General features: G+C 50.2%; 1 long non-coding RNA gene across 2 annotated transcripts; it reads left to right on the top strand.

Annotated features, from left to right (window-relative positions):
- Positions 1–6,637: 6,637 nt before the first annotated feature.
- LOC106694756 lies at positions 6,638–14,619 on the top strand. 2 transcript variants are annotated; one of them, XR_002826751.1, is made up of 3 exons: positions 6,638–6,859; positions 11,168–11,266; positions 14,444–14,619. It is a non-coding gene; the product is annotated as an uncharacterized LOC106694756 (long non-coding RNA). The 2 variants fall into 2 exon arrangements; XR_002826752.1 differs by lacking the exon at positions 6,638–6,859 and adding an exon at positions 10,855–10,880.
- Positions 14,620–25,211: the final 10,592 nt, after the last annotated feature.

Raw genomic sequence — 25,211 nt, forward strand, 5'->3', positions numbered from 1 at the left:
CATCTCTCTGTGCCACGCACCTCAGTTGGTTAACCCCAGAGCTCTCATGAGAAGGAAGTTATCATGGTGCCCAGGTTGCAGATGAGCACACTGAGGCTAAAGAGTGACTATGACGGTCACTTCCCTTTTTCCTGATCCCCTGTCCACACCGGCCCCGGCTCCGACTGGCACCCACCAGCCTGAGGACCCAGGTAGAAGCTGCTCATGGACACCCACCGCCACACATGTCCTGATGTGGCCTCTGAGCAGACAGACATCACTGTTCCGCACGGGAATGTGCCTGAGGGAGCGTACCAAACCCCACGGGAGAAATGACACCCTCTGCGGGAAATGTCCGCCGTGGGAAGACCATCCTGCTCCGTTCTCTGTCCTCTGGACCGCAGCCGCGCCCCCACACCTGCTCTGGCACCTGGAAGCGTGGGCAGAGCTGAGTGGGATGGCACCGTTACCCGGGGGAGGGTTGGAACTTTGAAAAGGCGGTGATCTTTGGGAGCTGAGGAGCCTCTGAGTCTCCCTTCAGCTCCCGGACGCCGACCACGAGCCCTTTCTTGTACAACCTGTGCTCAGACCGCAAACAGGGCCAAGGCTGCCTCGCTCTGTTTCCTGGGACTGGACACAGAGCTGCCTCTGAGATGTGCACATCCCTGCATTTGCAAGACGGAACGGGACGGTGTCTCTGCAACTCAGATTCGGAGCAGCCTGTGTGCCCGTTGTGCGGGGGCAGATCCCTCTCTCAGCTGCTCGCATGGAGTCCTGGGAAAAGGTGGACAAAGGTGTCTGGACTGACGTGGGAGGGGGCTAAGGTTCAACTGAAATGTCGGGGGCTGGTGCAGGGAGCCTCCCTGAACAAGTGCGTGGCGCGGCCCCCTCGCCCCACACCAGCCGTGCCGATGGCGCCTTCACCTGCGCGAGGAGCAGCCTCCCTTCCGAGCTTCGCAGGCCGCTTCTGCCACTTCATCCCGTGTGGCCCTGGACGAGGCACAGGGCCTCTCTCATTGGAGAAAGGGACTGACTGCTTCCCAAAGACTCTCCCAGCTCTATGCATCCACACGCTCTTTTGTCTCTGAGCTCATGGGGAACGAGCTACGCTGAGCTCTCCTCACAGTCCGTCTGGTAGGAGACAGCCACATCTAGTGACGAGCCGACTGAATTCGGAAGCGGGAAGGATTTGGGACCAAAGCAGGTACAGGAGTGAGTGAACGGAAGAAATTCAGTTGAATCAACTTGGACGATCTTGAGTACCTGCTGTGAGTGTGGAGGGGAGAGAAGTGGGGCTCTTTGGTGCCTCCGGCCTGCAAAGCTGACAGCCCTCTCCCGGGAGCAGCGGGTAGGAAGTGGCCTTTCACACCTGCCCGCGGCTCTGCTTGCCAACAGTCTTGCGGCCGTGTTCACCCGGGGCCAGGCCTCTCGCTGCCCTGAGCAAACAGGTTCCCATCCAGTGCGAAGTCGTGCCTGTGTCCTCTCTAGAGGGGGGTCACCTTTTAACAGAAAGGCTTCCCACCACCCCGACACCCTCTGGGTCTGTTTCCTGTCTCCACCTGCAGAGAGGGAGTTCGTCCGCTGCCCAGCTGACCAGCCCAAGGCTGGAGGGAAAGCAAGCAGGTGGGTGTGTGCTCCAACCGGCCACCTTCTTTTCCATAGCGTTGTGCTCGGGGCTCAGGCCCAGGCCTGACAGGACTCTCCGAAATGTGATATGTTTTCTTTCTTTGCTGCCGTGTCTGTGCCAGATTTCACCATGCCCGGATCTGGGGTCTGTGTGCACAGCGTTGTTCGGTCAGTGGAGGAACTGCGCAGGCTGGGGGGAGGAGGGGTGTAGGGGTGTCCATAGGTGTTTTCTCCTGGTCTTCCTTTTGTTTTCCTTGCCTGGTTTGCTCACTGTCCGCTGAACATAACAACAAGACTGTCCTCATCTCCGGTCATGAACGCTTTGAAGACAAGCACCGCCATGTGTCTCCCGTGTGTGTGTCCCCCGCGCGAGGCCCTGTCTGCGAGGCGCCATGGAGTTAGCAGCAAGGCCTCTGGACCCGTGAACTTCCCCTGGAGCCGTGGTTGGCAAACTGCAGCTCTCGAGCCACATGCGGCTCTTTGGCCCCTTGAGTGTGGCTCTTCCACAAAATACCACGTGCGAGCACGCGTATAATGCAATTGAAACTTTGTGGCCCATGCGCAGAAGTCGGTTTTCGGCCTGGGCGAGTCTATTTTGAAGAAGTACTGTTGATATTTGGCTCTGTTGGCTAGTGAGTTTGCCAACCACTGCCCTGGAGGGTGTGTGCGGCAATGAGCAGGGCCCCTCAGACACAGAAAACTCTCCCCTCACTTGCAAACAAGCAGCGAAGGCTCCAAGCCCAGAGTTACCTCGGTGCCCGAGGCCCCCACAGGTCCAGCTTTCCAAGAGGCTTGCGCCTCGGACCTCCCTGACCTGTGACAGAAGCATGACTCCTCTGCGCTGCAGCTGCGTTCGGAGGGCTGGGGTCCGCGGTCCAGTGAAAAGCGTGGATGCCAGAGGTGGGAGAAGCATCACTCAATGCCAGCCTGGGTGCAGGGACCTTCCTGGGAGGCAGAGGCCTGAGGCACTCGCTGGCTGGAGAGGGCAGCCTGGCAGCACATGCCGGGATCTCCTGGGGTGGGGGCCAGAGGGCACCCCTCATGGGCAGAGCCGCCTCCCACAAGGGGTTGACATCACCCGTAGGACCAGGGCCCATGGGATCCGGGCTGTGAATGAAGAGCCTCAGGTGCCCTCAGAAATCACTGAAATCCTGGACAAGACAGAACCACAGGTCTCCCGCCGGGGAAGAGGTCTTGGGTCACCCCGGGCTATATTTAGACTGGAACATGTGCTGGCTCAGAGGAAGCCGGTCCCGTGCCCTTCTCCAAACTGCGCCCTGAGCTGGGAACCCCACCCCTCCCTTCCCACCTCCAGGAGCCCTTCCAGCCCTGGGAAGACCCCACAGGGTTCATCCCGGCTCCTCTGGTTGATAAACTTGTGGGGTCATGGGATCGTGCAGCTCGTGTGGCAGTCCAGGAGCGAGCTCAGAAGCGCGGTTCCCCCCGAAGTGGGAACTCTCCTTCTGCTTCTCGAGGTGTGAGTGCTGGGGGGGCCGGATGGGCGCAGCAGGGCGTGGGCACAGGATCTGGGCCAGCTCACCTGCTGCACTCCAGGCGTCATGTGACCACAGTGGAGCCGATTCAGCGGGTCCACATCAGCAGCACCCTGTGAACTTCCTTTGCGTCGCCAACAGCCTTTGCTAGGAACCTGAGTCTGTTGAGTCACCGTGTTGCTAGGGATCTGCTCGTGATTTCTCAGAAAGAACAATGGGCCCCCGCCCGCCAGCCGCCATCCCGCCCAGCCCTACTTCCCACTTCACTGGCGGGCGGCCGGGCCGAAGGAGCTCTGCTGCAGGCAGACGCCTGTTCCCCGTGCCGGGGACCAAGGAGCAAAGGGAGGGCCGCCCTGCCCTCGTGGCCGTGGCACCTGCCGTGGACAGGCAGACGCGCCACTTCCTACCTTCACACTGGCAGCAGGAATGGCTGAGTCCTCACCTCCTCACCCAGTTGGTTCTGCCTGGGAAAGGTGCCATGGGTTCCAACCCCCGCCCAGTCTCCCGTCCATTGCCCCCCACCCCCGTGGCCCACGGCCCAGCCTCCCCACTCTAGACTCTACTCAGCAGCAAGTGGAACCTTTGAAAATGCTCACTGAGCCACGCCTCTCTCCTGCTGGGAACCCAACAGTGGCTTCCTCTTGCTTTTAATACCGAATTCTGCCTCCTCCCTGGCACAGCCAGTACCTCCCCTGTGTCACAGCTGGGGCCCACCCACCTGCACTGGCCCAGTCCTGGGCACAGCCAGTACGTCTCCTGGGTCACAGCTGTAGCCCACCCACCTGCACTGGCCCAATCCTGGGCACAGCCAGTACCTCCCCTGTGTCACAGCTGAGGCCCACCCACCTGCACTGGCCCAGTTCTGGGCACAGGCAGTACCTCTCCGGTGTCACAGCTGTAGCTCACTCACCTGCACTGGCCAGTCCTGGGCACAACCAGCCCTCCCCTATGTCACAGCTGTGGCCCACCCACCTGCACTGGCCTGGTCCACCTCAAGGCCTTTGCCATTTGCTGTTCTGTGACCCTGGTTTGAAGCCTGGACTCTGCATTGTGGTCTCTTTCTAGGGAGCAGCTTGTACTGCTCTGGCTCACGGGTAGCTCTGCAGCCCACTCCCGCAAGCTGTTCTCTCGGGGAGGAAACAGGCACCATTGGTGCCCCACCGTCAGGCTGGTCCCACCATCCCCAAGGCCCCAGCCCACCGGCGCCCTGTGGCCGCTCCTCTGCCCCAGGGAAGAGTCAGGCTCCCGAGACTCAGGGCAGCGGCTTCCTTCTTGCACGGGGCCCGGTGGCCAGAACACGGGGCTGTGAGTGAGGCAGGACAGCGGCCTCGCGGAGTGTCAGGCAGAGACCTGTCTGAAAGGAGGCAGACCACTTTGCCTGCTTTAGATGACCTTTCTTGAGCCAATGCACTAACAAAATTGTATTTTTCTATTCAATTATAGAGTCATCTTGAAGAAAACCCTTCTAAATAGTGAAACTTTGGCTGGGTTTGATGTTTGGTGCCGGCCCAAAAACCCGATTGCTTCAGAATCATGTGTTCCCAGTATCAGGCCCACAAAGATGACCTTGAACCAATCACACAAAGGCAGCCCCACATGTGTTGCTCAGAAAAGCTGACCCTCTCAAGGGCTGCCTAGGTGTCCTGGGACAATGGGGCCTTTGAGATAACGTAGGTCCTTTGTAGAAGATGGGATGTGGGCCCCCGGAGGGCCTCCTCTAGTGATTTTTAGAGAGAGTGGAAGGAGAAAGAGAGCAAGAGAGAGAAACATCGATGTGGGAGAGACACATTGGTTGCCTCCTGTACGTGTACTGGCCAGGGCTGAGGATCAAACCTGAAACCCAGGTATGTGCCCCTGACTGCGAATCAAACCCTAGACCCTTCCGTCTGTAGGCTGGTGCTCTAACCACTGAGCAACCGGCCAGGGCCGTCCTGATTTCTCTTACAGCCCCAGTGACACACCATGCTTGTCATCAATTGAACGGTTAACATTTTTTAATTAAAATTCACTGTCATCTAATATGCTGTTTGTTCTAAAAATCCCCATGTAATCAAGTTGCCACTCACAATTACTGTCCACCAGGCTGCTTATTAAAAAATTGTTTTCAATGAACAAACACGGGTATATTTTCACAGCGTGGGGTCCAGAGGAATGAGAACCTTCCCGATCACAGCCCAGCCCCTTGGGGGTGGGGGTGATGTTGTCAGATGACAATCTGGGCTGTTCCTGAGGCCATGTGACTGCTATCCTCATGTCCTGTGGGGTGTTTTGTAGACAGATGCCACTTTGTAAAGATAAACTGTTAGATACATGCTTACAAGTGAATGCACGTACAGTGTGCTGGGGGCGGGGGGTGTTAGACGGGAGATGGGGACCAGGGTGCTGAGCGGTGGGCCTGTTGCCTGGAACAGAGGCCTCTGCACTGGGAGACAAGTACCCTGATAGTCAGACCCCCTAAGTCCCTACCTGGAGAGACAGCCAATGCAATCCCTTCCTCCCGCCTCCAGCCCCACCAAAGGCCCCACAGTCCGTTCTTTTGCTTTGTTTTATTTTGTTTGTTTTTAATACCTGAGCCACCCTGTTAAAACCTAGCAATTCCTGGCTCTCTTTACAAAACCCAAAAGATCTGGGCCCACCGTGTCTGGGCCCACCCCCAGCATCAGTAACTAAAGCTGCTGATTAACTGTGCCCCTGCCCCCCGCTCCTTCCCTTTCCGGGGGACGCGGTGGGGCCTGAGCTGTGGCCTTGCCCCACGGGGTATTCAGACACGAGGAAAAGCTTTGTTCCTTTAGGGAAGCTCATTGCTTGCTGTCCGTGTGGCCCTGGACGAAGCACCCGAGAGCCTCAGTCTTCCCTTCTCTCCAGTGGGAGGACAGCGTGGCCTCGCAGGGCGCTGTGTGCTCTGTAAGAAAGGCTCCCAACAGGGCACGGTGCCACAGAAACAGCCCACGGCAGTCGCTGCCTCTGCTGCGCGTCCTCAGGGGACACTGCGCCCTCAGGCATCTTCGAAACCACAGAGCAGACAACCGGGCCCTGTGTGCAAGCAGCCTGCGTACTGTCTTCCTCCGAAGTGGCTTGTCGGGGGAGTGAAGACAGCATTACTCAGAGACAAGTGATTCCCAGCTGCGGTCGCCCCTCTGATAACAAAGGACGCGGCCCAGAGCGGAGGCCAGGCGGGAGTTCTGTGCTGCACAGAGGCTGCTGGGACACCTTGGGTTTGTTTGTAACTAATCTCAAATCATGAAGATCTTTTCCACTCACAGCAAACCCGAGTCCCTCAGCAACATCTGTGGTAAGACGCGAGGAGCATCTGTGGACGCCGGGGAGAGGGTGGTTTTCCCCCACCAAGTCCAGAGCTACCCTCCAAGTTGTAATCTTATCATATTTAACTGGTTCCACATAAACAGATCTGTGTATATTTTCAGTAGTTTCAGCTGAAACCTGTTAAGAACAGATGTGCAAATGGTTGCCCAGCACTGATCCATTTAAGTTTATTTTTCCATGAACAGCCTTTTCACTCTGCCCTCCTTTGCAGGGGCAAGAAGGAAAAAGTGGGACTGTCAGTAAAGTGGATATTACACGCTTCAGAGTTCTCTGTAGCCAGTGCTTGTCGCTGGTTTTCAAATAGCTACTTGGCCCGTGAGGCTGTGAACACAGAGGGTGCATTTGATCGCAGTGTTTGCTGAGACGTGTGGCTGGGAGGACGGGGCTGTAGCTCCATCTCGCCGCCGCCTTTCCCTGCCCCGGCCAAAGTCCAGCAAGTAAGTTATCCACATCTTTGACCTGTTCGGGGTTTTTTTGTTTGTTTGTTTGTTTTTCAGTTGGAAAAAAAGAGGAAGGGGGTCGTTAAAAGGAACTCCTACAACTCACCAACAACAAAAATCTGATTTGAAAATGGGCAAAGTACTTAAATAGACATTTCTCCAAATATGATATATATACAAGTGACCAGCAGGCATATGAAGATGGTCAACATCACTAAGAATGAGGGAAACGCAAAAGAAAACCGCAGCGAGATCCTCCTCCCACCCATGAGGATGGCGACTATAAAAACAAAGCAGAGAACAAATGTCGGTGAGGATGTGGAGAAATTGGGAAATTCGTGCACCGTTAATGGGAATGTAAAATGGTGCAGCTGCTGTGGAAAACAGTCTGGTAGTTCCTCAAAAAGTTAAAAATAGAACTACCATATGATCCAGCAATTCCTCTCTGGGTATTAGCCAACAGAATTAAAAGCAAGATCTCGAAGCGATACTTGTTCATAGCAGCATTATTCACAATAGCTAAAAGGTGGTAGCAACCCAATGTCCACCCACAACTGAATGGATAAACAAAATGTGGTCTGCACATACAATGGAATATTATTCAGCCTTAAAAAGGAAGGCAGCCCAGCCAGCATGGCTCAGTGGTTGAGCATTGACCTATGAACCAGGAGGTCGAGGTTTGATTCCCAATCAGGGCATATGCCCAGGTTGTGAGCTTGATCCCTAGTGTGGGGTGTTCAGGAAGCAGTCGATCAATGGTTCTCTCTCATCATTGATGTTTCTGACTCTCCCTCTTCCTTCCTCTCTGAAATCAATATATATAAAGGAAGGCAATTCTGGTACATGGGACAACATGGATGAATCTTGAGGACATTATGCTAAATAAAACAGGCACAAAAAGACAATTATATAGTTCACTTACACGAGGGGCCTAGAGTGGTTACATTCATCGAAACAGAAGGTAGCATAGTGGGTGCCAGGGGCTGGGGGCAGGTGAGACGGGGAGTTAATGTTTAATGGGGACAGTTTCCGTTTTGCAAGATGAGGAGTTCTGGGATCTGTTATACAGCGATGTTCACCTGCTCAGCTCCCCTGAGCTGCACACTTGGAGTGATGAAGATGGTGAAAATAAAAGTGGGAGGAGTTCTCATGAGGACACGGATTTCATGGCAAAGACTCAGTGAGAGAACGCACAGCTGGCCAGACGCTTGTGGAGATGCTAATGTGGGGGGTGGGGGAGAGGTAAGATGGGCTGCTTCCCAGGTTTGAATTTCTGTTCTGGCGCACACCCCTCTCTCCACATCCCACTTCGAACCTAACAGGGTTTATCAGGCCACCTGGGTCTCTGTCACAGCCTACAGCCCCTCTGGGAGTGTCCCCTCTGGACATCTTGGCCTCTGGAGTCCAGAGCTGTGGCACTGGCCTATGTTTCCCTGTGGATGGCACCAGGTTCCACCTCAGTGGCCTCTGAGCCACCTCCCTCCAGTCTGCAGGTTTCCATCCCACTGATGGTGCCTTGGCACTGGGAGCCGGGCAAGGAGGAGCGGGGGTATTATGCCAGATGAGCCTCAGGGTTCAATGTCAGCTGGGAGAATCTACAGCACCTGACCATGAGGGCCTAGGCCAGTGGTCGGAAAACTGCATCCCCTTGAGTGTGGCTCTTCCACAAAATACCACATGCGGGAGCGCACGTACAGTGCGATTGAAACTTCATGGCCACACTCGAGAGGCCAAAGAGCCGCATGTGGCTCGCGAGCCGCAGTTTGCCGACCACTTGCCTAGGCGAACCACTTTGCCCCAGGGTATCACCAGTAAAAGGAGGGTGAAGGCAGACTGGGGCAGATCTGCTGGGGACTCTGTTCCTGAATTACGTCCAGCCTGGTGACCTCTGCAGGATACAGCAGCGGGAGCTTTACATGCCTCTGTCGCTTAGCACGGAACAGGACACTGGGGCTGAGCGCTACCACAAGCACCTTTGTGTTTTCCAGGGGAGCTGGCCCCTGGGTGCTGGCTCTGGGCCCCCAGCCCTGGGAGGCACCGGCCAGCCAGTGAAGGCAGAGCCTGAAGAATGGTCTTTGCAAGGCGGCGTCCAGCAGGGAAGCTCCCTGGCAAAGTGCACCACTTTGTCTTAAAGAGGAGGAAAGAACACAATCAAAGCATTCATTAACACTTCAAAGAGGTTCAAAGAGCACATTTGGTTCCCAATTACTGCCCTCCTGGTCGGCAGCGTCTGGGGCGAATCCCATTACCCTAATCCAGGGGCCAAGGCCCAGGCTTCCCCAGCTGCAGAGAACTGAGGGGAGGCTATGGCTCTGGGGGCCAGTGTCCCATCCCGATCCCGCTGGCCCTGTAGTGATTCACTCTTGGTTAGAAAACCATCATCTTCCCCAAGCTTTTCAGGTCCCTCCCTGATCCTTTCACCTGATTATTATCTTGCCTTCCCCTGCCCCCTTTTTTTTTTTTTAGAAGTTAACACTCAAAGGCCTTGATTTCTAGAACTGAGTCTGGACTTTGCAGAAGCAAAACCCAGCAGGCCCAGACTTGGCTCCTTTATTTCTTACCTCCCTTGTGGCCACTGGTTTGGGGCAACCCCTCTGAGCTCAGGCCAGAAACCTCCCAAACTGGGTGGGGGTAGGGGTGGGGGGTTGCTGGAGTCTTGTCGTTATCCTAAGATCTGAGAGCACTCAGCAAGTGAGCCCATGCCTCTGCCCCGGGGAGTTTAGCCCAGCGCTGCCTCCTGAATGAGGAGACAGGTGAGGGTCAGACCCTCCCGCTCTGTCCCCACCTTCAGCTTGCACCTAGGCCCTTCATTCACTCGGGTCACCGCCCCCAATGCAGCATCTTCACTCTGCATTCAAGTCCACCGCCACTCTGACTTCCAGATAGTATCTTTATCAATACTGTGGGGTTTTCCTAACATGACTCACAGCTCCATGATCTTCCTTTTCAGCCACCAACAAAAGGGGACTTCAAAGATGTGTGTGCCTATGTGTGTGTTGCCTGTGTGTTTGTGTGAGCACACTTGAGTGCCTGCCACCTGAAGAACACACTCCTAATGAAAACCAGGATACATTACAGAGACTGGCAACCTAATGATTACAAAAAGCTATATGAGGCATAACCCATTAGTGAGCGGCATTTTGTTCAAAACCGAGATACCGGGGCAGAATAGCACGCCTTTGTGCGGCACGCACTCAGCTGTAGCTCTGACTAATAATACAGCCGGGATCTGTGCACATTTTCCCCCTTTGTGCCTATTTTCATAAGCTAATAACTCAAGCATGAAATTGTTTCAGGCTGAAAGTGGCGCGAAGAGCACAGCACACTGTGTGTGGAACAACTTTTTGTTGTTGTTGTTACTTAATTTAGTTCGGCTGTTTTTAAGTCAGAGGAGTGGAAACGTTGATGTGCGCTTTCTCTAGCAATGTGGTTTGGTTAAGCCCAAGAAAGTTTGGGATTTTGTTACACAAAGCAAGTTTCTAATGACTCCAGATAGGGGTTTCTCTTTGTACAGGTGTATGTTTCTGTTTGGTACAGGTGGGGACTGTTGGGGGGAGGATGAAATGGAATCAGAACTGTATACTATAAAGGACATCAGCCTGACTCACCTGCCTTCAACTAGAAAACTCCTATCCCACCAGCAAGTCAGCAGGCTGGTTGAGAAGCAGCTGCCTGGACAGCTGGGGGTGGGGGCGGGGTAGACAGCGGGGGGTGGGGGTGGGGTGGAGCAACCACAATGAACGACAGTAATGCCCCTGGATCCTAGAGCACTAGGGTTTTCTGAAAATGTTCCTGTCCACAGAATCAGAGAAAGTCCAACTAGAGGAGACCAGATTTCATAGGAATCTTAGCATTTTTTCTTTTTCTTTTTTAAGTCCTCACCCAATGATATTTTCCATTGATTTTCAGAGAGAAGGAAAGACAGGGAGAAATATCAATGTGCGAGAAACACCGCGATTGGTTGCCACCTGCACGTGCCCTGACCAGGGCCCGAGCCAGGGAGGAACCTGCAACCCAGGTACATGCCCTTGACCGGAATTGAACCGGGACCCTTCAGTCCGCAGGCCAACGTTCTATCCACTGAGCCGGCTAGGGCTTAAAATTTTTTCTTTCTTCTTCTTTTCTTTCATTGGGACAAGAGACTTTGAAGACTACAGAAGAATACAGAAAATAATATCACAAAATCCTCATACCCATGTTCCAGAATTAGCAAGTGTCAATATTTTATAATGAGGACTCCAGCGTTTTTAACGTAAAATAGCAGAAGCATCACTAATAAAGTGCACCTTTTCCTTTATTTCATAGATGGGCAAAGTGAGGAGCAGGAGGGGCGGGACTTGGCTGACGTCCATCCTCGGCAGCATCCTCCCTGACCTGGATCCTCACGAGGAGACTATTAGGAAGGTAAGACCAGCACCCTGGCCCCACTTGACAGATGAAGAGGTCGGGCCCCAGGGGAGGTGTATGAGGGCCAGCAACTACTCAGGGAGATATTCATAGTGACCTATTTCGTGGGGTACAGTTTAATTAACAAGTCGGTCATGGATCACTGCCAAAGGAAAACAAAATATCCTGCTACCCAGTGAGACCATGTGATGATTTTTATTTTTATTAGTGGATTGCTCCACTTATAAACCTTTGGTAAATCCCTGTTCCCCCTAAAGGGCATCTGAACCTGTTGAGAGTTTTTTAAAAGTGAAATTGGACAAAGTTCAGCAAGCAGCCCTTGTGAGCATCTATGAACTTCTCAGCACACAGCTTGGCGGTGCATCTGTGCAGCCACCTTGGGTTGGGGTTGCGTCATGTCCCGCAGAGTCACTTGCGCTGGGGGAGGTAGGAGTGCCCAGGCCACCGCCCGAATCTCAGTGGGCAGATTCACACCTGCCCCGGCTTCCAGGCTGACAGCACCAACTGCGGGTTCAAATAACACTAATAAAAATCCCGCGTTGACTGGTTTTAGCGCTCGAGAATTCTTGCTGGTCATTTCAGAGGGACTGAAACTCCTCAGGATTATTTTAGGAGAAGTAAAAAGCAGCAGAGAAGAGGTGGCAGCCTGAGTTCCCCCAAGTCCCGGTTGGGGTGCGGGGATGGTTACCAGTAGGTGTGCCCACCCGCAAGCCGGCTCAGACAGAACCGCGTGCCCACCTGAGCGCCAGGCAGGGACCGACTGCGCGCCCACCTGCGGGGGTTTCACATCCCAGTGGGAACTGCTCCCCTGGGTTGGCCCCGTTAGATACTTTGGGGAAACACCTCCTCCTCGAGGGAGTCCTCTCCTCTGAGGCCCAGGGGAGAACTTCCAAAGACAGAAAAACCGCAGGGTTCCTGGCACAAGGGCCTGGCTTTATCAGCTGAGCGCAGGTCCTTCCTGCCCAGCCCTCCTCTGCCAGGAACAGAAACACAAGCAGAAAAGCGCTCTGCAGCAGACACCCGGGCAGTGCTCAGTCCTCAAAACCCTGTCCAAATGAGCTGAGTTCATTCCATCTTTCTCTTTTGTTTAGCTGGGCACGAACTAGACCCCTCAAACCAGCAAACAAGCAAACCTGAAAGGGCTGGCCGTCTTGAACACACCAGGCAGGCTAACTCCATAGTCCTAGGCCTCCAAGAAAACGCAGGAAAGATGGTTCTAAGCTAGACCGACTCCAGATTGCTGGAGGTGGCCTGTGTGACACTGGAAAGCTGGTGGGCAATGGCCCTGTGAAGAGGAAACTGGGCAGGGAAGAAATTAACACAGCGATTCCTTGAATGAGGTTTGGAAAGATTTGGTTAAGGACAGCCCCATTGTTCCTGAACACCCATTAGCAGTGTGTGAGGGTTCCAGTCCCTCCACATTTTCATGCTTGCTTACTATGGTCAGTCTTTCCGTTGCACTCATGCTAATAGGTGCATAATGATATCTCTGTGATTTAATTTGCATCTCCCTAATGCAGTGATGGCGAACCTATGACACGCGTGTCAGAGGTGACACGTGAACTCATTGTTTTGGTTGATTTTTCTTTGTTAAATGGCATTTAAATATATAAAATAAATATCAAAAATATAAGTCTTTGTTTTACTATGGTTTCAAATATCAAAAAATTTCTATATGTGACACGGCACCAGAGTTAAGTTAGGGTTTTTCAAAATGCTGACACGCCGAGCTCAAAAGGTTCGCCATCACTGCCCTAATGGCTAATAATGATGAGCATCTTTGCATACACTTGTTTGTCATTCAGATGTCTTCTTTGGTGATATGTCAGTTTAAATATTTTGCCCAGTGTGAAATTATTTTTTAAATTTATTTTTCAATTATAGTTGACATACAAGATCATATTAGTTTCAGGTATACTGGTACAGCATAGTGATCAGACTTATATACCTTATATACCTTACATAGTGATCAGATTTACATACCTTACAGCGTGATCCCCCAGTAAATCTAGTAATCTGACACCACACATAGTTATTATAACATTATCGACTATATTCTTTATGTTGTATTTTACATTCCTGTGACTATTTTTATAACTCGTAATTTGTACTTCTTAATCCCTTTTTTATTTTGTCCATTTTTAAATTGGGTTGTTTGATTTCTGATTGAGTTTGGGGAGTTCTTCATATATAATGGACACAAGCCCCTTATTGTATGTATGACTTACAAATGTTTCTCCCAGTTTATAGCCTACCTTTCAATTTTCTAACAAGTGGAAAGGAGTCCAGTATATCAGGGGTTGTGTGTGTGTGTGTGTGTGTGTGTGTGTTATGGCGTATGCTTTTGGTATTATATCTAAGAAATCTTTGCCTAGCCCAAGGTCACAGACATTTTCTTCTAGAACCTATAGATATTTTACTCTATGATGACCCATCTTTTAGTTTATTTTTATATATGACATAAGGTGTGGATTGAAGTTCACTTTTTTGCCTATGGACATCCCAAGCGTTCCCTTCACATTTGTTGAAAAGACTATCATTTCTCTGTTGCCTTGCTTAGCACCTTTGCCAGGAATCAGTTGTCCATACATAAGTGGGTCTATTTTGGACTCTCGATTCTGAAGATCCAGTGACATTTGTGCATGTCTTTACTCCACCGTCCTGATGATTGTAACGTTATCATAGGTTCTTTTGCAACATTGTTTTGATCATTCTAAGTCCTTCGCAATTCCATAGGAGTTTTAGGATCAGGTTGTCAGTTTCTACAAAAACTCTTCTGAGATGTTCATTAGAATCACATGGATTCTATAGATCAAGTTGGTAAAGATTTACACCTCAACAATATTGAGCCTTCTGACCCATGAACACAGTGTCTATCGGTTAGGTCTGATCAAATGATTGAATCCATACCCCCTCTCCTGGAAACTGACCTTTAGGCCACTTCACAACCAACATTCCCCTTCGCTTAGTCCACATTCCACTTGCTAAGACCGTTAACCTTCCCCTCCGGACCTTCCCAGGAACAGACCCGCCCAGAGAATTCTCTGCCAGGAAAAGCCCACCTAGAGCCTTTTAAAACTCTGTCTCCCCGTCCCTGGGTACTGGCGCCATTTTGGGGCTGAAAACATCTGAGTTTCCAGATGACCTAATACATTTATGATCTTACACTTTCAGCCTCATGCGTACCTCCTTTGGGGACCCTAACATTGGTGTGAAAACCCAGGAGGGTTCCACGGGGAAGGGGAGCAATCGCTGGCCTCCCTCCCTTATGGCCAAGGAGGACACCGGATCCAGGACCTCTCCTTCCCCATTGCTGGTGCCCCACTCAATACCGGCTCGTTTCATCTCTGGTAAGTAACAATTGGATCACCCCTCTGGATTTCTGATTTGCCATTTTCTGTCTCAGACAAAAGACGTGACATTAGGCCAGAAATCCTCTCCAGTCCAGCCTCGGCCCCAGGACCAGGTCCCACAGTCTTCCTCATTGCGTTGCTGGGGGGCCTACCATGTGGATCAGACTGTCTTCCTCCCTCTGGAGCCTGACTAGACAGTGGGGATGCCCTCCCTCTAGTCTAGCTTCCTGGGTCTCCCTTCTTGCTTCCCTCCTCTTCCTAATTTACACCATGGGGGGTTCTTTTTCTGTCCCCAAAAAACACCCCTCTCGGCTGTCTCCTCCAGAATCTTAACTCACTTGACCTTCCTAGCCGCAGTGCCTTATCTTTTATTACTGCCTGGCCACAGTGTAAATTATTCACATTCCCCCGAGATTTTGATTTTAACATTCTCCAGGATTTAAGACAATTTCTGTCAGCACAATGGGAAGTGGTCAGAGATCCCCTACATCCAGGCCTTCTTTACACTCTGTAATCATCCTTCTCTCTGTCAAACTTGCTCTACTTATCAAATCCTACTTCTCCACTCAAAGCCCCCTCTGCCAACACCAGACCTGTACCCCTGAGGCTTCTGATCCACCCTTCCCCAACCCATGAGGTCCTTCAGACCCTCCCTTCGACCCTTCTGATCACTTGGTTCTCCATTCCCCTCCAGCTCTCCCGAACCCACCTCCTTATGTCGCTCCTCTGACTGCCCCCCTGTCTTCAGACTCCACCTCTTTGTCCATCCCCTCAACCTCCTTACCAGGCCCCCCTCTTACTGGTTCCTGAACAGCCCAGCCTCCAGCCCCCGTCCTTCCCCTCCGAGAGGTGGCCGGGGCCAGGGGGGTATTGTCTGGGTACACATCCCATTTCCCATGTCCATCCTCACACAGATTGAGAGGCGTCTTGGGTCTTTTTGCACCAACCCAACCGCCTTTACTAAGGAACTGAGTACCTGACCCAGTCCTATGACCTGACCTGGCACATCTTGGTCATCCCATCCTCCTCTCTCACCCCAGAGGAGAAGAAGCACATTTGGCTAGTAGTTGAGGACCATGCCAATGCCCTTCATAAACAGGACGCAGTGGTCAACCCAGCTGGTGCTACCTCAGTCCCCCAAACTGACCCCAGGTGGAACTACCAGGTTACTTGTCCAGGGCACCGACTCCGTACCCATATGATCACCTGTCTCATTCCTGGACTCAAAAAGGTTGCCCATAAGGCAGTCAACCATGGCAAACTTAAAATCACTCAGGCCTCTGACGAAAACCCAGCTCTCTGCCTCTCCTGCCTCATGGAGGCCTTACAGAAACTGACCACCTTAGACTCCACCTCCCCAGAGGGAACCCTTCTTCTCAACTCCCATTTTATATCCCAATCAGCCCTCAACATACATTGTAAACTTTGAAAAATAGACCTAGGTCCACGAACCCCTCAAAAAGACCTCATTAACCTGGCCTTTAAGGTCTTTAATAATAGAGACAAGGAGACCCAAATCCAAAAACAAAGGCAAGATCAGGCCAAGGCTGAGGCCCAGAAGGAGGCCTTTCAGCTCCTAGCCACCACTCTCACGAACCCCAAATGAAGTGCTGGTCCTCCAACCAAGGATAAGGCAGGGCTAAGCCTCCTCTGGGCCCATGCTTCAAATGCAATGAGGAAGGGCACTGGACCAAATCCTGCCCAAACCTGAGACCCCCGCCTGGGCCCTGTCCAAGGTGCGGAAGGGAAGGCCACTGGAAATCAGGCTGTAGTCTGGCCCCTCCAGGTCAGACCTCAGCCAGTCCAGCAAGGCCACCCTCTGGAACTGGTTTGGAGCTCCTAGACCTAGGACTGGCCACCAAAGACTGAAGCTGCCCAGGTCCTGACAAGGCCCCACAGACTTGCATCTCCAGAACAGAGCCTCGGGTAATGATTATGGTGGCAGGTACGCCAGTCTCCTTTTCAATTGACACTGGGGTCACTATTCTGTCCTCCCCGAATTAGCTGGGACCCTGTCCCCTCCTCAGTCTCTGTTATGGGGGTTTATGGACTAGTCTCATAGCCATTAGCCACTACACCTCTATACTGCATCTTACTAGACACCCCCTTTATGCACTCTTTTCTCATTCTACCTCAGTGCCTGACCGGGACTACCTTGCATCCCCTCATAAAGCCCAGTTGTCCTGAACCACAGTCACCTACCTTGGTTTCACTCTTACCCCACAAAGTCGAACCATTACCTTAGAGTGGTCAGCAAACTGCAGCTCGCGAGCCACATGCGGCTTTTTTGGCCCCTTGAGTGTGGCTCTTCCTAAGCCTTAGGAGTACCTTAATTAAGTTAATAACAATGTACTTACCTATATAGTTTAAGTCTAAAAAATTTGGCTCTCAAAAGAAATTTCAATCGTTGTACTGGTGATATTTGGCTCTGTTGACTAATTAATGAGTTTGCCGACCACTGCCTTAGACCAAGCCTGTCAAACTCAAAGGCCAACGCAGGCCAAATAAATGAGGCATGCGGTCCATGGGCTGCGAGTTTGACATGCTTGCCTTAGATCATAAATGCCTTATCTCCTTTAGGACTGTCCCCTCCTCTAGACAAGAAATATTCTCCTTTCTCAGGCTTGCTGGATACTTTCACCTCTGGTTCCCAACTTTAGTCTTCTTGCAAAGTCCCTCTATGATGCGGCAAAAGACCCCTTACTGAGCCTTTAGGTCCCAAGGCCAGCATTCTCACCCCTTTAATGCTCTGAAACTTGCTCACCTCAGCGCCTTCCCACACCCCCCTTCCCAAATAACAACTTTCTTTACTGCAAAACTGCGAAAGTTTACTTAACAGTCCTGCTACTATCAGAAGCTGAACTCATTATCACCCAAACCTTAGTATGTTACCTCTAAGGGAAAATGTGACAGTTTTAAATCCAAGCAGCTAGAAGTCTGCTCCCTCACTCCCCCCCCACCCCCCACCCCCATCTTTTCTTCAGCCTCTTATGCCTCTACATAATTTTCCAAAGTCCTTGGTAATTTAAAGGCTTTGGGGCATTTCTAGGTTAAATGATAAACATCTAAATATTTTAAAATAACATAAAATATTGAACATTAATTGCTAGACAAGTTTTAAATTCATCTGCTCTTAGCTTTTATTACAGAAGGTCTCATACTTTGTTGAAGGTATATTTCCTTGAAAGTAAGAGTATGTTTAAAGTGTGTTCATAAATGACAATTTAAGAAATGCTGGTTGTTTACTTTGGTTATCATTGGAAATTAAGGTTTCTGAATGAGTAAGAAGGTTTGTGAAAGTTGTAGAACAGTTTGTCCAGTGAGTCAGGACCGAAGGGACCCCTTCTCTCCTGATAAGCTAAAGCAGCCCCGCCCAGGCTCTCTCCTGTTGCTTGCATCCTTAGATTAAAGCCTAGACTTTCTTTATTTCCACCGCTCATTCACAGTCCTTGACACTATCACTGAAAGCCTCAACAGGTCTTCCTGCTTGGCATTTAGGAACCTCTCTCCCCTTCTCTAGCCTTCTTAAAAGTCATACACTGCAAAGGATACCGAGTCAGGAATGATCCCGTAATACAGAGAAATAACAAAGCAGACCAGAAGGCCAAGGCAGTGGCTCAGAGGAAGTCTCTGTCTTCCCAACTCTTAGCTCTACTTCATATAACACCCTAATACTTCAGTCCCTTTTAGCTCTTGGGGCCACTCAGGAAGATCTATGGTTAAAATTTCAGAGAAAATATATCCTTCCCAGGGATAGGTCCATGATATCTTATGGGCTAGTCACAATTACCTACATATAGGATATAGATCACTTCTACAACTCCTAAAACCCCTTATCACATGTCCTAGCCTAGCCTCCCTACTGCAAGATATCACCCAAACCTGTTCTACTGGTTACTCAGCATCTCCCCAGGGATAGGTTAGATCTCCTTCTTTCCCCACTCATCAGGCAAGGAGCCAAATCCCTGCACAAGACTGGCAAACTGACTTCACTCACATGCCTCCTATTAAAAGAACCAAATATCTCTTAACCAAAGTACATACTTTCTGAGGCTGGGTAGAAGCATTCCCCACTGGGTCTGAAAAGTCCTCCGAGGTCACACAGCTCTCATTCAGCATATCATTCCCAGATTCAGCCTACCCACCTCATTACAATCAGATAATGGACCTGCTTTTATGTCTCAAATAACTCAACAGTCTCCTACACAAGCCTACTGACCCCAGTCTTCAGGCAAGGATACAGACTGCTTTTTATAAGCTAGAGTAAAAAGGCGAATTCCTTAATTCTCACCTAGCTCAATTAACTCTCAAAACTAAAGAACCTACCTCTAGCCCTTATGTGCATCAGAGCAAGCCCACACAGCCTCCTTTCTTAGTCCCTTTGAACTCATGTATGGAAGACCCTTCTTATTAGAAAACTTCCCTTCCACAGAGAGCCCTCTAGGAGACTATGTCCCCATTTTAAACCTCATCCAACAATTACGGAGAGAACATGCTGATCAAGTGCTCCTAAACCTTTTATGGGAGACACTCCCCCCTACTCCTCTACAGCCAGGGGACTGGGTCCTCCTAAAGGAAACCCATCCACTCAACAATGTATAGCCCTGGTGGCAAGGCCCTTACCAGGTACTCCTAACTACTCCAGCTGCAACTAACCTAGCGGGCATACCCCATGGTTCCACCTTTCCAGATTAAAACTTGTCCTCGGAATACCACCATCGCGTGAGCTGGAGTCTCCTAAGTATCCCAGCCACCTGATCAGGCCTACCAGACTCCACCTTACCCGCATCCCAGAAGAAGATGATGAGTGAGTGAGCACCCCTGATGTGCCCCCTAGGTACTGCCCCTATGGACCCTGCCTTCCCTGAAAGCCCAGTTCCTTCCCCAATACAAATCCTCCAGGCCCTAGCTACTGCCCCCTCTCTCTTCACATCAGGATTCTCACCTTTCTTTGGGACTTACCCATGGGATGAGATTTCTTTTTTTCTAGATCCCAAACATGCCCTTTCCCCTCCTTGGGACAATCCTGACCCTGGAAGTGGGAATTAGCTCTCCTTCTCATCCTATTCCAATCCTCCTCTCCTACACCCGTAAGGAACTTTCTCACCTCTACTCATCTCAAACGAACACTTAACCTTACTCATTCCCTCCTAAACCAGACCAATCCAGCCTTAGTCAGAAATTGCAGGCTCTGCCTTTCCCTCTCCTCTTCGGGGTATACACTAGCCCTTTACCAACTAAGAGATGGAATCAGGCAAAAATCACTCTAGCTTATAAGAAGGAAAAGGAGACTACATTTCTAGAAAAGGCAGACACCCTTCTAGGTAATTATCCTACTGCCCAGGCAAGTCAAGCCTCCCTTCTTTCCGATACTTATGTTCTATCTCTTACTAAGGTAGCTCCTTCCTCTACCCCAGTCATAGATCCTATCACTCTACACACCCCACTAATTGCCTAAGCCCCCTTATTCTTTACAAGGTCACAGGGCAACATAATAGGCCATCTCCCATTGTTAGAGTGCAACACTACAGTTAACCTAGAACTGCCAAATGCCACTAGTCCCAATGGGCTGACTACCAAGTCTCCCCAGAAGCCAATGGTTGTTTCCTACAGCCGGTCCCTTTTATTTCTTATCCAACCATTCAGGCCCAAGGCTTCAATTGCCTCTTCCTTCCCTTTCTCTTTTCCCTTGGATATCAGCCCACTCGAGTGTTCCCACCGACTTTCACTGCGATAGAATCTCAACCACGCATCTGTCACCTCTTATCTGCAGTGCCATGGCGACTACCCTCTTGATTTGGAGTGCAGAACTGGGAAAAGGACCCTCATACCCTCTAGTCCACCTCTTCTCTCTACACCTTTCAGCTTGTCTCCATGATCAGGGATTTTTCTTCCTCGGTGGGGAAAACACATACATACATCTGCCTCCCAACCAACTGGGCAGGAACCTGTTCTCTGGTCTATCTCCCACCCAATGTAGACGTAGCTCCCAATAATCAGTCTTACCTGTCCCCATAACTCATCATATCTGACACAAAAGGGCAGGCCAGATAACCCCTCTCCTCATAATCCTCAGCATCACAGCAGGGGTTGGAACTGTCATAGGGGCCCAACCACTGCTCTATCATATTTTGAAATCCTGTCCCAGGACCTACAAGAAAGCTTAGATGACATTGCCAAAAGTTTAGTTCACATTCAGGATCAAATAGACTCACTAGCGGCTGTCACCTCTTCTAGCCGGAGAGGACTAGACCTCCTGACTGCAGGGATAGAGGGTCTCTGCCTCTTTCTGGAGGAGGAATGTTGTGTTCATGTCAATCAGTCTGGCCTAGAAGAATGCTGCCCAAACATTAACAAAAAGGGCCACAAAGACGAGAGAACATCAGTCAAATTCATGGGACTACTGGCTAAAGGATATACATTGGTATACCTGGCTACTTCCCTTCATAGGACCATTAACATTTCTAGTCCTCTTCCTTGTTTTTGGCCCATGTAGTCTGCATCATTTTTCATCTTTCCTTCAGGACTGCTTTCAAGCCTTCACCAGCCAGTCTCTTGGGGAATCATGCTGCTGCCACCCCTCACTCCAACCATGAGGAATTTATACAGTGTCCCAGCCAACTACAATCAAAGTCCATCCCCCTATGATCTCAATGTCCCCCATCATCAGGAAGTAACTACAGAAGATATGACCTCCATCCCTATCCCATAAAACAAAAAGGCTGGAATGTTAGGTCTGATCAAATGATTGAATCCATACCCCCTCTCCTGAGAACTGACCTTTAGACCACTTCACAATCGACGTTCCCTTTTGCTTAGACCATATTTCACTTGCTAAGACCATCAACCTTCTCCTCTGGACCTTCCCAGGATCCAGACTCGCCCAGAGAATTCTCCACCCAGAAAAAGGCCACCCAGAGTCCTTTATAACCTCTGACACCCCATCCCTGGGTGCTGGAGCCATTTTGGGACTCAGCCCATCTGAGTTTCCAGATGATATAATAAATGTATAATTCTTTACCACATTCAGCCTCATGCATTCCTCCTTCGGTGACCCTAACACTGTCTACTCAGGTTCTCTTTCATTTCTCTCAGCCATGTTTTGTAATTTTCAATGTCTAGATCTTGTCATTTCTTTTTTCAGTTTCCTTGTAAATGTTTTATACTTTTGATACTATTAAAAATGGTATTTTTCAATTTTCAATTTTCATTCTTCATTGCAAGTACACAGAAATCCCGTCAATGTTATGTTAATCTTGTTTCTTGAGTCTTTACTAAAGTCATTTTTTTCAGCTCTAGTAGCTTTTGGTTCTACAGGATTTTCTACAGAAACTCTCATGTTATCTGCAAGTAAGGACAGCTATACCACTCCATTTCCAAACCAGGTCTCTTTTCTTTCTAGTTCTTGCCGTTTTGTGCTGGATAGAATCATAAGTATGCAATAAGACCTTGAGGGTTTCTGACCCTAGGAGAGGAGTATTTGGTTTTCTGCCACTAAGAATGTGCTAGCTGTAGGTTTTTAATAGATGCCCCTTCCAGGTTGAGGAACTTCCCATCAATTCTTAATTTGCTGAGAGTTCTTATCAGAAATATTTGTTGGCTATTATTTTAATTGATTTTTTTGTATCTGTTGAGACCACAGTTTACTTTTATCATCACTTTACAAGTTTGAGTGAAGTGTGGAACACTTACCTCTTTTTATATCCCTTTACCCTCCCTGCTTATAACTAGAGGCCCGGTGCATTTATTCATGCACTGGTGGGGTTCCTTGGCCGGGCCAGCAATTGGGGCCAATCAGGGGAGGCTGGCAGGCCAGGGGGAGGAACTGAAGGAGGTTGGCTGGCCAGCCAGCATGAGGGACCATGGGAAGTTGGCCAGCTGGCCTCCCGGATTGGGGCCAATGGGGGGGCCGGCCAGCTGTGGAGAGGGACTGTGGGAGGTTGGCCAGCTGGGGGATATTGGCTGTGGGAGCACACTGACCACCAGGGGGCAGTTCCTGTGTTGAGCATCTACCCCCTGGTGGTCAGTGCATGTCATAGCAACCAGTCAACTGGTCATTCGGTCATTTGGTTGTTCAGTTGTTTGGTTATTCGGTCGCTTAGGCTTTTATATGTATAGATTGTCTTAAATATTTCTTCTACATACATTTAGAATCTCATTAGGCAGTGTTACAGTTTTTGCCTCAACCATCATCATAATGTAGAAAACTCACAAGGAAAAGGAAAGTACCATATTTACCAATATTTTTGCTTATCGTGTTCTTTCTATAGTATGTCAGCTGATGACAAACATTCTTAGTTTTTCTTTTTCTGAGAATGTCTTGATTTTCTTTCAGCATTTAAAAATACTCTGGCCTCAAAAAAAAATAAACAAAATACAATAAAATAAAAATACTGGCCTCTTCAGTTTCTAATGACAATGTGCTGTCATTCAAACTCCCCCCAGATAAAGTGTCACTTCTCTCTGTTTTCAATAGATTTTTTTTCCAGAGGTTTGACTATGCTTTGTCTTGATAGGCATTTCTTTGGGTTTATTCTGTGTGAGGTTTGCTCAGTTTCTTAAATATCTAAGTTCATGTTTTTGGGGTTTATTTTTATGTATTTTTATTGACTTCAGAGAGGAAGGAAGAGAAATAGATAGAAACATCAAAGAGGAGAGAGAATCATTGAACGGCTGCCTCCTGCATGCCCCACACTGGGGATCGAGCTCCTAACCCTGGCATGTGCCCTGACTGGGAATCAAACTATTCCCAGTTCCTAGATCGACGTTCAACCACTGAGCCACACCAGCCAGGCTATGAGTTCATGTTTTTTGCCAAATTTAGGAAGTTTTAAGCCATTATTTAAATTCAGTACTTTCTGCCCTCTTTTCCTCTCTTTCCAGAACTTCAATGTCACAGAATTTAGACCTTTATCATAGCCCTCTTCACCCCACAGGGCCCTGAGGCTCTGGGTCTATTTTTCCAGCCCATTTTCTTCTCTAAGTGTCATGTACATTGATGGTTAATATTGTTCTGTCTCTGGTTCGGTGCCTCCCCTCTTTTCTGCTGGTGAGTAACTCCACGGAGGTGGGCTGTTGTTTTGGTTACTGTATTTTCAGTTCTAAATTTCCCATGTGGTTCTTCTTTCTATTCTATCTTTCTTGACTGGGACTTCCTATTTTTTCATTTGTTTTAAGAGTGCTTGTCATTGCCCTTCGGAGCATTTTTATAGTGGCTGCTGTAAAAGGTTTGTCAGGTACTTCTAACATCTGTCTTCTTGGGGTTGGCGTTTGTTAACTGGTTGTTTTCACACAATTCGAGGTCATCCTAGATCTGAGCATGATGAGTAGTTTCCTATTGAAACCTGGACCCTTGGGGTATCATGTTAGGAGACCGTGGGTCTTCCGTTAGTCTGTTTTAGGGTCTCCTCTCACACTGCTCCAGTAGGGACGGCAGGAGTGGTAGGGAGCCGCCTCGTTATTGCCAGGTCGGGTGGAAGTCCAGGTCCCACACAGCCTTTGTTGACACCGAGGTAAGAAGTAAGAAGGTGTATCCCTAGTTCCAGCTCCCACATGGCCTCCACTAATAAATAGCTCCCTCAAATGCAGGAGTCAGAGTGCCTCATGGCTGAGGGGTGGGGTGAGTCCTGACTCCCCCAGGCCACCTCTGATACCACTGGTGAGGAAGGGGAGGGAGCCATGTTGCTGCTGGGTGGGTGGAAGCCCAGGCGCCCGATGGCCCACAGCACCGTGGAGGAGCTGTTCCACAGAGGAAAGGCTCAGCTCCCTGCTCAGCGTGCTCAGCACACCCTGGGTGGAGAAGTTGGAAGATGGGGAGGGAGTGAAGCTGGAGGTGGGACACCCAGCCCATGTTCTCTTCATCTTATCACATTTGCCACCACTGGCCCTCACTGAGCTGCTCACACGCTCACACTGGCTATTTCTGTTTTATCTCCTTTACCTCTTTCCCTGCCCTGCCTCCCAGGGTTAGAGCGAGGCAGAAGCAGAATTCCAAGGGCTAGGCCCTTGCTTTTAGCCATCATGGTTTATCATTTATTCAATTCTGCATAGAGGGGATGAGTGCCCTTTGGGGTATGAGTTTGCGGGGTGGGGGGGGTGGACTGGCAGGGCTCTGAGAGAGGAGCCTCCATGGGTGTCCATGTGGGAGGGAGAGAATGGCAGGCTTGATGGGAAGGAGCTGGGATTTGGGGATTAGCAAAACCTGAGTTCAAACCCAGGCTCCACCCAACCCCACTGATGGCGGGAGTTTGGGAAGTTGTTTAAGCTCCTGCTTCCTCTCCACGTCTGTGCGATGAGGCAGCAATGGTGGCTCCCTGGAAGGTTGCGGGTGGGTACACTGAGGTCCTGCGAGCGAAGTGCTCAGGTGGTGCCCAGCTCACAGCAAGTCCCCATGCATCTTTGTCATTGTTCTGAAAATTGGTGGGCACTGCAGACCCAGAATCCTGACGTGAGTGGACACATCACAGGGTGGCAGGCAGCCCCGTTTGTCCAGAATGGAGAACCTAGCAGAGCCCAGGACCTCCCGGGAGGACGTGTGCAGGGACCTGGGCTTCTGCATCAGGGCCTGAGCAGCCTCTGGGTCTCTTCCT

Source organism: Myotis lucifugus, unplaced genomic scaffold, assembly GCF_000147115.1.
Source record: "Myotis lucifugus unplaced genomic scaffold, Myoluc2.0 scaffold_613, whole genome shotgun sequence".
Lineage (NCBI taxonomy): Eukaryota > Metazoa > Chordata > Mammalia > Chiroptera > Vespertilionidae > Myotis > Myotis lucifugus.